At 40.1% G+C, this 14,141-nt stretch overlaps 1 pseudogene; it reads right to left on the bottom strand.

The window, feature by feature from the left end:
• The window catches only part of LOC131870861 (uncharacterized), a 70,791-nt pseudogene extending 57,201 nt beyond the window's left edge, over positions 1-13,590 (bottom strand).
• Positions 13,591-14,141: the final 551 nt, after the last annotated feature.

Genomic DNA, 14,141 nt, shown 5'->3' with positions numbered 1-14,141 from the left:
TTGTGCGTTATCATCATTGAGCTTATTATGGCAAGTAGGTTATGACAATCGAGGCATATGTTCGACCTAGAAAGTCATTGTACCTGTTTGCATGGAGATAAGACAGTCACAAACAAGGAATGCCCCAGTTCACACTAGACTCACAGTGTCCTCATATCCTTGGACAAGTCATAGCATTACTAAAAAATAATCCTTAGACAGCAAATGCAAATAGGTGACGATACCCCATCCTCGCCTTTCTAGTCAAAGACATCCTGGAAAAGCTAAAAGACATGTCACCAAAAAGATAAAATCAAAAGAAAACCAAGACTCGACACCAACATCCACTGTAGTCCTCAAGTTTAGTGTCTCTTGTCACTTGCTTAAGTCTTATTCGATTGTGGTCACAATGTTCACTTTCACAAAAAAGATAGATAGCACTGAACCATATGTTGTCTGAGTCTGTTGAAAGATTTGATTTGTTGAAGCCCATTGTTGCTGCTGTGTCTCATCTGAAACTGACTAAATCCATGAAACTGATACTTTATTGTGGAGAAGATGAAACTTTATTGCGGATCTGTGATGCAAATGCGGATTGTGCGCGGATAGACTGGAGGAAGCTGGAAGAAACTGTACTCCTCGAAACATGTGATGTTCTTAGTTCCACACCCATCACTAGACGTAGGAATTGGCCGTAGTCACAGATAGGATCTGATTTATTGTGGATGGAAAGGGAGGTGAAAAGGGAGGGTTATGGATGGCTAACCAATCTTAGGTAGATCAATAACAAGCCATGATGGGACTGGGTAAGTTTATTATGAATGAATAGGTTGTGAGTGTGTGCGAAGTGAAAGGATGAAAGAGAATCCTGAAAGAGGGAGGAGCAATGTCTCTACGCATGGCGCTGGTGACCCAGTTTTCACCATGGTACTTGCCCAGGGTGCCACCGAAGTGGTTTTCACCATTGGACGAAATTATTTCTCTTTACTTTTTTCGATTTTTCAATTTTTTTGTGTCACAAGGCGCCTGTTTGCCAGGTTTTCACCAAGTGACGATTTTTTTTTGTTTTATAATTTTTTTGTATTTTTGAATTTTTTGATTTTTTTTTTTTTTTTTTTTGAAATTTTTGATTTTTTTGTATTTTTGAATTAGGATATTCCGAAGAGCTTATGTGTAGAACCTGCGAAGGTGCATGCTATTGATAGGATCCTCTAAGGGTTCACCTTCTGTAGTTGAGAGCTGATATGCCCTAGATCCATATACCACTGTAATGATGTAAGGACCAAGCCAGTTTGGTTCAAAATTGCCCTTCTTATCTCTGTCTTGCTGATTCTTGGGGTTCTCTCTGAGGACTAAGTCACCTACCTCAAATGTGCGAGGCTTAACTTTGTGATTGTAACTGCGACTCATTCGTTGTTGGTAAGCCTTGAGATGATTAAAAGCAATGTGCCTTCGTTCCTCCAGCAGTTCTAATTCTTGTAAGCGAGAGACCCTGTAGTCTTCATCGTTGATTATGTTTCTCAAGGAGACTCGTAAAGAAGGTAACTCGACCTCAATAGGCAAGATGGCTTCAGAGCCGTAGACAAGTGAGTAGGGTGTAGCTCCTGTAGGTGTGCGAGCACTTGTGCGATAGGCCCAGAGTGCAGGATTGAGTTGGATATGCCAGTTACGGCCAGCGTCGTCGACTGTCTTTTTAAGGATTTTGAGAATTGTTTTATTAGACGCCTCAGCTTGGCCATTACCTTGGGGGTAATATGGTGTGGAGAAATGATGGGAGATATGGAAGCACTCACAGAGTTCACGAACATCCTGATTTTTGAAGGGACGTCCGTTATCAGTAATAATGGAAGTAGGAATCCCGTATCGGCAAATGATGTAGTTCAAGATGAAGGTAGCGATTTGCTTCCCAGTAACTTGTGTGAGAGGCACAGCTTCAATCCACTTTGTAAAATACTCTGTGGCTGTGATAATGAATTTATGACCGTTGGAAGAAGGAGGGTGAATCTTGCCTATGAGATCGAGTCCCCACTGACAAAAGGGCCAAGGAGACGCAAGTGGTTGTAGTTCCTGTGCTGGTGCATGTATGAGGTCTCCATGAATTTGACACTGCTTACACTTCTTGACAAACTGATATGCATCTTTTTCCATAGTAGGCCAGTAGTATCCAGTCCTGATGAGTTTCTTGGCCAAGGTAGGACCACTAGTATGCGGACCACATATCCCTTCATGCACTTCTCGTAACGCAATCTGAGCTTCGTCATTCTCTAAACATCTAAGAAGGGTGCCATCTAGACCTCGTCGGTATAGGATATCAGCTAAAATGACGTATCGAGAGGATTGGCGAATGAAAGTGCGGCGTTGATTGTTTGATAGATCGGGAGGTAAGATATTGTCGCGAAGGTATGTGAATATGGGACCATATAACTGGGATTCAGGACCAACAACACATATCATTTCCGTAGGAGTGATCTCATATGACGGAATCAGTAGATTGCCTACCAGAAATTCATAGCAGGTCTCATTTTGTGGTAGATCAACGAGCGAAGCAATTGTAGCCATGGCATCAGCAACGCGATTCTGTTCTCTTGGTATCTGCTCAAACTCTATCTTTGCAAAGTGCTATTTCAGATCATCTACCAGTTGTTTGTAAGGCATTAGCTTTTCATCTTTTGTTTGATAATCATCAGTTGCTTGACGGATGACAAGTTGAGAATCCCCAAAAACACGAAGTTCTTGGATCTTCCATTGAACTGCAATTCTTAACCCAGTTGTTAATGCCTCGTATTCTGCTATATTGTTAGTACAAGGAAATGATAAGCGGTATGACTTTGGTATAGAATCACCTTGGGGAGTTATAAAGAGTATACCCGCTTCTACCCCGTGCTGTGTGTATGAGCCGTCAAAATATAATTGCCATGGCTTTGCAGGTGATATTGTTAGAATGGACTCATCTGGAAATTCTGACTGTAGAGGAGCATCATCTATCATGGGAGCATCTGCCAATTGGTCTGCAATTGCTTGTCCTTTTATAGCTTTTCTGTCCACGTATTCAATGTCGAATTCACTCAAAATCATTACCCACTTGGCCAGCCGCCCAGTAAGTGTAGCTTTGTTGAGAAGATATTTTAGTGGATCAATTCTGGCAATCAACTTAGTCTTGTGAGTGAGCATATAATGTCATAATTTTTGTGAAGCAAAGACCACAGCGAGACATGCACGCTCGATTGGTGTGTAGTTTAGCTCATATCCCACCAATGTGCGACTGATATAGTAAACTGCTTTTTCCTTGCCGTCAGGTATTTGCTGTGCTAGGAGTGCCCCCAGTGCTGTCGGAGTAGCTGATATGTAAAGTAGCAATGGTTGATCTGGAATTGGTGGCATCAAAACTGGCGGATTCAAAAGATAGTCTTTGAGCGCCTGAAAAGCCTGTTGACAGTTTTCATCCCATTTGAACTTGATGTTTTTGTGTAGCAGGTGTTGGAAAGGGTTACACTTATATGCAAGTTGTGCTATGAATCTTCGTATAGACTGGAGTCTCCCTTGTAAAGATCGAAGTTGACTAATATTCTTGGGTGGTGGCATGTCCAAGATAGCCTTGACTTTTGCTGGATCAGCTTCTATTCCTCTTTTAGACACTATGAATCCTAGGAGCTTCCCGGAGGTTACTCCAAAGACACATTTCTTTGGATTTAATCTTACCTTATATTTTTCCAGTCTATCAAAGACAACTGAAAGTATGTCCAAGTGTGTGTCTCTGTCTATTGATTTTCCCAAAAGATCGTCAACATAATCTTCCACGGTTATGTGCATGAGATCATGAAAGATAGTCGTCATCGCTCGTTGATACGTGGCGCCTGCATTTTTCAGCCCAAAGGGCATGACATTCCAACAGAAGGTTCCCCATGGACAAGTGAATGATGTTTTATGTTGATCTTCAGGTGCAATCCTGATCTGATTATATCCAGAAAATCCATCCATTAAAGATAACATTTCATGGCCTGCTGTGAGATCAACGATCAAGTCAATGTTTGGTAATGGGAAATCGTCCTTCGGACAAGCCTTGTTGATATCTCTGAAGTCTGTACATATTCGGATGCTGCGATCCGGTTTGCTGACAGGTACTAAATTGGAAATCCATTCAGGATAATCAATTGGGCCTATGAATCCGACATCCAATAATTTCTCTAGCTCTGCCTTGACTAGCAATGCCACTTGTGGATGCATTTTCCTTAATTTCTGCTTTACTGGTTTTGCCCCCGGTTTGACTGTTAAATGATGCATCACCAAATCCGGGTCTAGCCCAAGCATATCCACGTAAGACCATGCAAAGTTGATTTGTCGTCCCTTAAAGAAGCGTATGAATTTTGCTCTCTCGACCTCTGTCAATGATTGAGCCAAAAATATGTTGTGTGGAACCTCTGTTGTACCAATGTTTGTTTTTATAGTCTCCTCTACCAACATGGATGATTTTTCCTCGTATGATGCTGGGAGAATGTCGAGCCTTCCATCTTTGGGCGCGTCAGAGAGGTTTTCACCCTCAGATACGTCCTTTCTTTTTACTTTTTTGGAGTCAGATAGCGCCACAGTGTGGTTTTCGCCATAAGATCCTTGTTTTGTTCTTATTTTCACATTTTTGCGACTAGAAGGCCCGACACCCTCACCAAAGTATGCTATGTTGTTGAGCTCTATGGCGTATCCTGCTTTGTGGTCTCCAGGGGGAAGATCATCTCGAATGCCAAGGTAGTCGATAATAGCTTCATCATTTTGAAATGTATCAAATTGTGCTGGTCCTTCATGATCCCAGTCAATGAGTTGGGGGTGAACAAGGGGAAGGTCATTAGTGTTTTCAGAGTTTGCAGGACTAATAGTGAAGATGTGGTTATATTCAGGTATGTCAAGGCAATCGTTGAGGTCATCGATGGCACTCTCCTCATCCGTTTCGATCGTGAGCGAATCCAAATTGTCATCACTAGTAGAGCCTTCTGGGACAAGTGTCCTCATCCTATGTGATTTTGACCTAGGACCTTGAAACGAAGCTTGTGCGGGATCCTTATGGGTTGGTTCTTGACCAACTCTGAACTTTTTGTAAAATTCCTCCTCCTCTGTGGGTTCATCTGGCTCTCTGAATGTTTCAGTGAGCTCATAGTCACTGGAGGATTTGTCTGAACCCCATTCCCATTCGTTGGAATCTGTGGAATAGTAATCTTCTTGTTGAACTTCGGCAACTTTGATTCGCCATGCCTCTTTTGTTCTTTTATTTTGTAGTCTGGGATTCAGAAAACCAAGCCCCTTGGAGCGTTCCCTTCTTGTAGTTAGCTCAGGTTGTAAGGGCTCCATGACGCCTTCTTTGCGTAGTCTGAGAGGGCTTTTTCCATCATACCCGAATCTTTGCAAAATTTTGAAGCCTTTGCCATAGTTCTCACAGGGTATAATAATCTGATTATGTGTGTCCTCTTCAACGTCCTTATAGAGCATTTTATATAAATTTTCTTCCTCTAGTTCACCCCATTTTTGAAAGATGGTAGGATCCCATTTGAGCATCATGATGGAGATTTGCTTGTTAGGATGTGGCCTCCCATATTCCTTGGGAGAGGTCATGACTTGTCGTAAAAACATTGTTTGATTCAAAGTGTATTCTCCCATGCCTTTGTCTTGAAACTTGGCTCTAAGTTCACCTTGTTTGGATGTCGAGGGCTTTAATGACTCAGGATCAATATATGCTGAAGAAGGAGTAGCCTCACGATTGCTAGGGATGATAGTCTCAGTATGTGATCTCAAGTTATTACAATATATGAATGGATTTGGATCACCATTGACCGTTACCTCAACTCCATTGTGAGGAAACTTAATGCACTGATGGTATGTTGATGGGACTGCCCTCATTTCATGAATCCACGGACGTCCTAGCAATATGTTATACATGAGATCTAGATCTAGGACTTGACAAACCACATCCTTTGTGACTGGCCCTATTCTTAGTGGTAAGGTGACCGTGCCCTTGGACGAGCGCTCTTCATCATCATAAGCCTTAATGGTAATTTGGTTTGTAGAATTCACAGCTTTGTCAGAATATCCCAATTGTCTGATGGTACTCAAGGTACAAATATTAAGACCTGCTCCTCCATCTATCAAGACTTGCTTTATTCGGTGTTTATGTATGAAGGCTTCAACATGTAGAGGTGCATTATGTGGCTGACTTATGGAGGCGTCATCAGCTTCTCTGAATGTGAGGGAGTGTGGAACGGATAGGTATCCCACCATGGCTTGAAACTGGTCCACGTTCAGATCAGTAGGGACGGCAGTATCTCTCAAGATTTTGTCAAGGATAGCTTTATGTGCAGGAGATATACGTAAGAGCTCAAGAATAGAGATGAGTGCAGGTGTCTTCCCTAGTTGTTCTACAAGGTCGTACTCAGGCTTGGTTGATGAAAGATTGGTATTCTTAGTGGAGGCACCTAGCAACGTGATCTTACCTCGACGGGTTGTAACATGACATTCAGAGGTAGATTCGGACGAAGATCCCACACCTTTTAGGACAATTTTGGGTCTCTGAGAAGGATTCTCAGGATTTTTGTTTTTGATAGTAATGGTAGAGATATGATTGTCCATTGAGATGTGATTGATAGTAGAATCATAATTGTAAGGTGCTCTAGTACAATTGGCTTGATCATCTGTGACTTTGCCTTTTCCTTTGTCATGTTTTGGGAATGGTTCCTTAAACATCTCATGTTCTTGATTAGATGAATGTCCCTCAATCTCTATATCTCCTCTGTCAATGAGATCTTGCACAATGTTTTTCAATCGATGGCAATTACCTGTCTTGTGACCCTTACTCTTATGAAATTCGCAATACTCATCATCATTCCACCAATTCGGTTTGACCTTTGGTTCATATGGAGGAAAGTCTGGAACTGTAATCACTTTGTTTGCTACAAGCTTTTTGAATACTGATTCAAGTGGTTCTCCCAATGGAGTGTACTTCCTTCGTGGTTTAGAAGTTGTTTGATTGTTCACTTGATTGTTTGTAGAACTTGATCCTGAAAAGATGAATTTGGGTCGCATCGTATTGGCATCAACAACACCATCATTAACCGTGTTCTTGTTCTTATTCCAAAATTTTGGTTTGTCCTTTCCTTTGAAGTCCTCTTTGTTTTCTTTGAATAGTTTGATAACTCCTTGTTCAATTAAGACCTTTTCTGTTGCTAGGCCCTTTTCAATGACATCCTTGAATGTAGACAAACAAGCTTTTCTGAGATCATAGCCAATAGCCTTATTAACGTTTTGAGTGAACATTTCTACCATTTGTTTCTGTGGGATTTCGCAAGAGCATCTGCTAGCTAAATTTCTCCATCTTTGTAAAAATATTGCGAAAGATTCTCCTTCCTTTTGTTTCGTATTGCACAAGGTAGTAACTGAGACATCTGTTTCAATGTTGTAGGAGAAATGTTGAATGAATGCCTCTGCTAAGTCGCCCCATGACTTAATACCAGGAGGTAATTGAGAAAACCATTCCATAGCTTGATCGCCTAAGCTCTGTGGGAATAACCTCATCAAGTATGTTTCTTCTGCCGCTACCTCAATGCAAGCTGTGAAGAATTGTCTTATGTGTGCCTTGGGGTCTCCTCTCCCTCTATATTTGTCTAATTTTGGCGTTACAAAATGTGGAGGAAATGGAGGCATTGGAATGCTCTTATCAAAGGGATAAGGACATATATCTCTCATAGTGTATGTAGGTTTTGGTGTACTCATGTCCTCCATTTTCTTTTGTAGATCTCTAATTTGTTGCTCCAAATTATTCTTGGGAGGAGATGGATTTCTTGTAGCATACCCCATGTTTGAAACACCCATTTGAGGAGGAGCTTGTTGCATGTATGGATGATACTGATCATAGACATGTCCATATGGAGGTCTATATTGTTGTGACATATATGGAGCACTTGGCATAACTTCTTGTTGAGGGACCCCATATCTGTTTTGTGTGTATAAACCATATTCAATAGGCCTTTCATTTTCCATTGTGTTGCCCCCAATTTTGACATGAGGTCTCCTTGTGTCAAAATTTTGAGGATGTCCTTGAGTATCCACTTGTTTTGATTGATTCATACCTTGAGCATGTGATTGAGCATAAGGCCTCCATGATGGTCCTTGAGTGTAAGTATCATATGTTTGAGCTTGTGTATGTGGGAGTGCTAGCTTTTGAAGCAAAGCTGATGGTGACTCCGGCATCATATTATTCGGTCCTCTATTTCCTCCACTATTTGGTCTCCTTTGATCCATATTAGGTTGAGTTTGTTGTGAGGGTCGACTTTCCATAAGTTGAGATAGGTCAAAATCATGCGGTATTTTAGCTCCACTTTGTGCCATCATGTATAAAAAGTATTGACGATCTCTCCTCATTATCTCTTCAACCAATCTATTGAATTGAGGATCCATTATGGATTCTTGTATGTCTGCTGATAGTATTGAAGAATTGTCCACTGTGTCATTGTGTGTAGCATTGTTGTTTATAGTGTTTGCGCTTTCCACATTTGGATTGTGTTTATAAACATTCATGTCTGGTAATGTAGTGTGCTCCGGATTGTAGAATAGATCATTGTCATATTCATAAGAACTCATGTTTACGGATTCTTGAGCTTCTTTAGCTATTCTCCTAGATTTTTGAAGGCGGGTTTCAACCATGAACTAGGTGTTTGACCAAGATGAGAAACTAGATGAAAAATGGAAAAAGTATGGAAGACCAAGAGTTGTATGGAGTGTAAATGAATCTTGAGGTGTACTTGCAATGTCCAAAGTGTAAGACCAAGTATGTATGTAGTAGAGTAGGTGTGACTTCCAAAGAGAGGATAGTTTCTCTTGATGAGGTAAGCTGACCTTGACTCTAAGTAAGACCAAATGAGACCCAAAGGTAAGAAACCTTGATGAGGGACCACTTAGCAAAGTGTATTTTTATGTAGTGTGTTGAAAAAGTATGGTGAGGACAAGCAAGTGACCTTTTTGACTCAAGTTTAGACAAGTATGAATGTAAAATGAGATGTGAAGCAATGATGGACTGTGTGAAACCTTAGAACAGGCTGAATGCTAGATGAAACCTGAAGAGACAACCTAAGAAGCTCAAGTATGCCGAAACTGATTTCTCTTGTTTGCTTGACTGTTAAAGTTTTCAAATCCTGACACAGACGCCTCTGTATACTTCACAGACGCGTTTCCCAGACACAGGCGCCTCTTTGTTTGACACAGACGTTGATAAAAACACAGATGCTATTATGTACTTCATAGACGCGCTTATCTGACACAGACGCGGTTTGAACAGACACAGACGCGTTTCTGTAACCTTAGTGCAATTTTTCCTATCTGTGAAGTTGTTTTGTTGTGACCAAATCTAATTTTTCGACTGTTTTTCGTGACAAGAGGACACAATGTTGATGACTCAATGTTTGCAAACTGTTTAGACTCCAAAAGTATGTTGTTTGATGTAAAAAAAATTTTTGCATACACTTGAAGACACAAAAGACACAATGTTTTGTTGTTTTGTCTTGAATGTTTGAGTGTTTAGCATAAGACAAGCACAAATCTTAGGGCTGGCCAAGACAATAGTTGTTGATCCCACATAGGGTTTTACCCCCGAGGCTACGCTTATTCAGAGCGGATACTTAGATGCTTGACCTCACTGGCTCCACCCTCGGCACTCACTTCTCGGGTCAGCCAAGCATCAGTCCCCATGAAAACTCCCCATGGCGAACTTTGTATCTCTACTAAGAACCGTATGTGTGTGGGCCGCTACCAGAGGTCCGACCTCCTGCCTCAACAACTAGAAGGATTTGGGCATCTAAAATAAAGAGGTGCTAGTAAGGGCATCCGCTCGTGTGGCCATACATGCGGCACTTTCAGCTCTGTAAATACAGAAGGCTCCCAGCCGGTAGGGGTTACGCCCTACAAATGATCAAATAAATTTGATCAAACGGGTTTATGGGGAGACATAGTGTCGGTATGAACTAATCAGCACACGTTATTCATAGTTTTCACCATGAATACATTTGATTATAGTGGTTTGGATGAGGTGGGTTTTCCTCGCTACCACTTGGGTCGTTCTCTTCTCACTAGTAGTCCTAATGACCACACGGGAAGACAGGCCCTCTAAAGATCAAACAAAAAGAGCCTATTGCTCAAGACACAAAAGACAATGATTCAATTTTAGTGCACCAATGGAAGTGTTTGCTAATCTATGAAAACAAGGCACACAATAAAATTATGAAACCCTAACTAAGGCCCTATAACAAAATTGTTAGTAGTTTGGGTTGTTTCAAATGATCACCCCTTCCTGCAAGCACACAAGTTAGGTAATTTTTAGAAAACCCAAAAGACTTTGTGAAAAGGGGCCTTCAACAAAAACGTTTTTGCCTCCAAAGCAAGCTGCACAAACCAGGTTAACTAGATCTGCAAGGGTTAGCCGAAAATAAACCAGATCTGAAACCCTAAGTACAAAATCTGAAAATCCGAATCAAAGAAAATTGAAATTTGCAAAACAGAAAGCACAGACGCTTCTATACCAAACACAGACGCGTCTGTATGACACAGACGCGATTCTGTAATTCACAGACGCGATCAGAGGTCACAGACGCCTCTCCTGAACGCAGACGCAATAATATAACGCACAGATGCGGTTCTGAATCACAGACGCACCTTTCGGGAACCTGCAAAATAAAAATTGACAGAAACACATACGCGATTCCCGATATCGCAGACGCTCCTGAAACACAAAAACGCGATCCGAACGCTCGCAGACGCGGAAAAACCTAAAATGTCATCGAAAATTGTCCGATCTGCAACTTCAAAAATGCGAAATCTGCAACAAAATTGTTAAATGCAAAGGGACAAGAGTCCCACCGGGCGTGCCAAAATGTATATGGTGAAAATGGATAACAATAATAACAATATTGAAAGGCTAAAATGAATTCAACCACCAAACCCTAGCCTAACAATGAACAAAGATCCACCATAACATATGAAGATAACCTAAGACAATGCAAAATAACTCAAAATCACAAAGATTGTACCATCACATGTCCAATAGGGTTTTGATCTCCATTCTTCCTATCTCCATTGATCTTGCTTGATATATTTGCTCTCAGATTTTATATGCACAAGAGCTCAACAAAGAACGGAATGTGGTTGCAAGTAGAATCGTAGTGTAGTCAATTGCATAAAAGATCATTAGCATGAGTGATTAGGTCATTAGGGTTTGACAATGAAGAAAGCATCTCCTTAAATAGAAGACACAATAAGAAATGGAGGGTTAAGATTGAGAGGTGTAAAAGGAGGTCGGCTATGATTAGAGGGTAGGTAAAAGAAATAGTAAAATAATGAAAGAGGTAGGTAGTGTATGAATTAAGAGATGAATGACATGTGTCATGTGTAGAAAAAGATAATGAATTAATTAAATAAATAAAGATTTATTTAATTAATAGAAGAAGTGGGACCAATTAAATAAATAAGATATTTATTTAATTTAGGAAAGGGATAATTTAAATAAATAAATGTATTTATTTAAATGAGAAATAAGGCTAGAAGAGGATAAATGAATTAATTAAATAAATAAAGATTTATTTAATTAATAGAAGAATTAGGCTTGGATAATTAAATAAATAAAATATTTATTTAATTAGACATGACAATTTTAGGTGTCTACAATTATAAAACCAAAGCACTTGGGAGTGATTCTTTTGTTTGTCACAGTCTAGGAAAACGGTGTCTACTGGAGCCTTGAATAACTGACTAGAAAGATTTTTAATTCCTTTTCTTTTTCCTTCTGATTTTTTCACTGTCACTTCTATTCTCCAAGTCAGATGCCCTCACCCTTTTCTTTCTTGTTGTTTTTTCATACTCATTGTCATGCTTTGAATTATTTTTCTTTCTTGGTGACTCCTTACTGCTCTCACTGTTAGTTTCACTCTCAGAATCTGACGAACTTGATGAACTAGAAGAATCATCATTAGAGGTAGATTCATCTGACTCAGGAATAGACTTTTGCTATTGCATTATAAGCCTTGGCATATTCTTCAAATACTCACGTAAACTCTTAGTGATACCACCAAGAGCAATAGAAGTAAAGAAATTGATAGCAAATCGTGAATTTTTGGGATTGTCCTTTGGAAAAATTGAATCAAAAGACTCCTGCATTGTTGGATCATTCAACCTTTCATTAAGCAACAATATACCAAGCTGCTCTGCTAGCTCCTGGAAGAGAATCTTTATAAAAATATGGGAAGAGGAATTAGTATATTCTTCCTCTGTCAGACGTATATAAGCAAGACAATGCCATGGAAGAGCATCTGTGCCAAGTAAGTGGGCAAAAAAATTTGCAACATTACACAATCTATTTGTTTCTAGTCTGTGTATCATAGAATACTGTTGTACAAAACACTTATCAAAAATTTCCTAATAAATTTTATTGATCATACAGAATCTTTGCCCAAGAAGACCATAATAAGGAAGGTATGTTCTCTCTTGACTGCAGCATTCTAACAACATGATGAATAATTTCATCTCTTGACCAGGTTCAAACTTGATCTTTAGTAGCTTATGACCAACTTCCTCAAAATCAACACTTGACATGATTGTCAAATAAATTGTACGTCTTAAATTGACCAAATTTGTCTCTGTCTCATCCTGTATTCTCAGTGCTTCCTCACCTTCCTCTTCATCATCATCATCATCATCATCTGAATCATCACCTGAATCATTCTCCCCTTCTACTTCATCTAAAGAAGCATCTCCAACGATATCTTTCTTCAATTTTTCATAGGTTGCCCCATGCTCTAAGAAATCAGGATTTGGCTTGAAAACATCCAAACCAACTTCTTGATCAAGTTCATCTTCTAGGAAAACTTCATGTGTTAAGTGATCTTCTTGCTCTACAAAGTCCAATTCTGGACACACAGCTGGATGACCCTCGAACTTAGCTTTGCGAATTGCAAAAAGGCCTTCAATTAAAAACTGTACTCACTTGTCAATTTCCCCCTCATGGAGAATACCTCTAAATCTTTCAAAAATCCCATAGAGACCTTTGGGTGAAAGGTCTTGCAACAAAGAACCACATTCTTTCACGAACCCAATAGTAACCTCTACATTGTCATCTATGGGGTTCTCTAGTAAAAGGGTGAGAAGTTCCAAGGCAATGATCTCATGTGCAACTTGTTGATTTACTAAATGAGATGTGAATTTGGCTACTGCTATCAACATGTGCTTGTCATTGCATTTGTATGCCCTCTTAAGCTGCAAAATAATTCTTCGCAAAAGCAAATTGCCAACTTCAGAAAATTTTGTATTTACCACAACAACCAACGCAACAAAAACATCTGTAAATCCAGGGGATGCCATTTGGGATTTCATACAAGACCTACAAAATAGACCCCTCCCATGGATGAGATTCCTTGCAAACAACTCTGGAATGATGTTCTTGATGTTAGATGCATTTACCTTGTTTACTAACCCATTGATAATCTTCCGAAGGGCCTCCCATGTCATGCGCTAGTATTCCACACTGCTCTTGTCTTCCACATCTTTCATCATTTGAGCCAGCTTAAATGGGGGAATGTAAACACCCCCACTTCTTCCAACACCCTTCTCAGCTCCTCTTACAACACCTTCGCCATTCCCATTCTAAGATGGACAAACACAACACCAGAAGTTTTCACTTCCATTGCCTCTTTGTCCCTCTTGTTTCCAGAAGCCCCTTACCACTTAATTCATGCTTATTTCTGTACATAAACCCATCAGGAAGCATGAGTTTTTGCATATAAGCTCGCCCAAATATTTTACAGTTATTTTTGTTGGTTGTGGTGGCGTCACAGAGAGTTTACATCAATAAATGAAGAACATACCAATGCTTTTAATGCAGCAGTAGAAGTCCGTCTCTTATTCAATATCTCTAGTGAGGGTTCTTCTAGGTCCTCCTATTGAATATCTCTAGTGAAACCCCTAGACCAAGTGATTGTTCATAGACCTTCTGTAGGGTCCTCCTAGCCTTGAGTTAGGAGTTCGAAGGCTACATACATTGATTTGGCCTTGTGGCCATCAATGAGTGCTCGCCCAATAGGACAAGTCTTGAGACTGACAATTTTGGAAGTGTGGCATTGTTGAGAGCCAACACTTATGTGTGAACC

This window comes from Cryptomeria japonica, chromosome 2 (genome assembly GCF_030272615.1).
Source record: "Cryptomeria japonica chromosome 2, Sugi_1.0, whole genome shotgun sequence".
Lineage (NCBI taxonomy): Eukaryota > Viridiplantae > Streptophyta > Pinopsida > Cupressales > Cupressaceae > Cryptomeria > Cryptomeria japonica.
The sequence above is the reverse complement of the archived record's forward strand: the minus strand, read 5'-3'. Positions and strand labels throughout refer to the sequence as shown.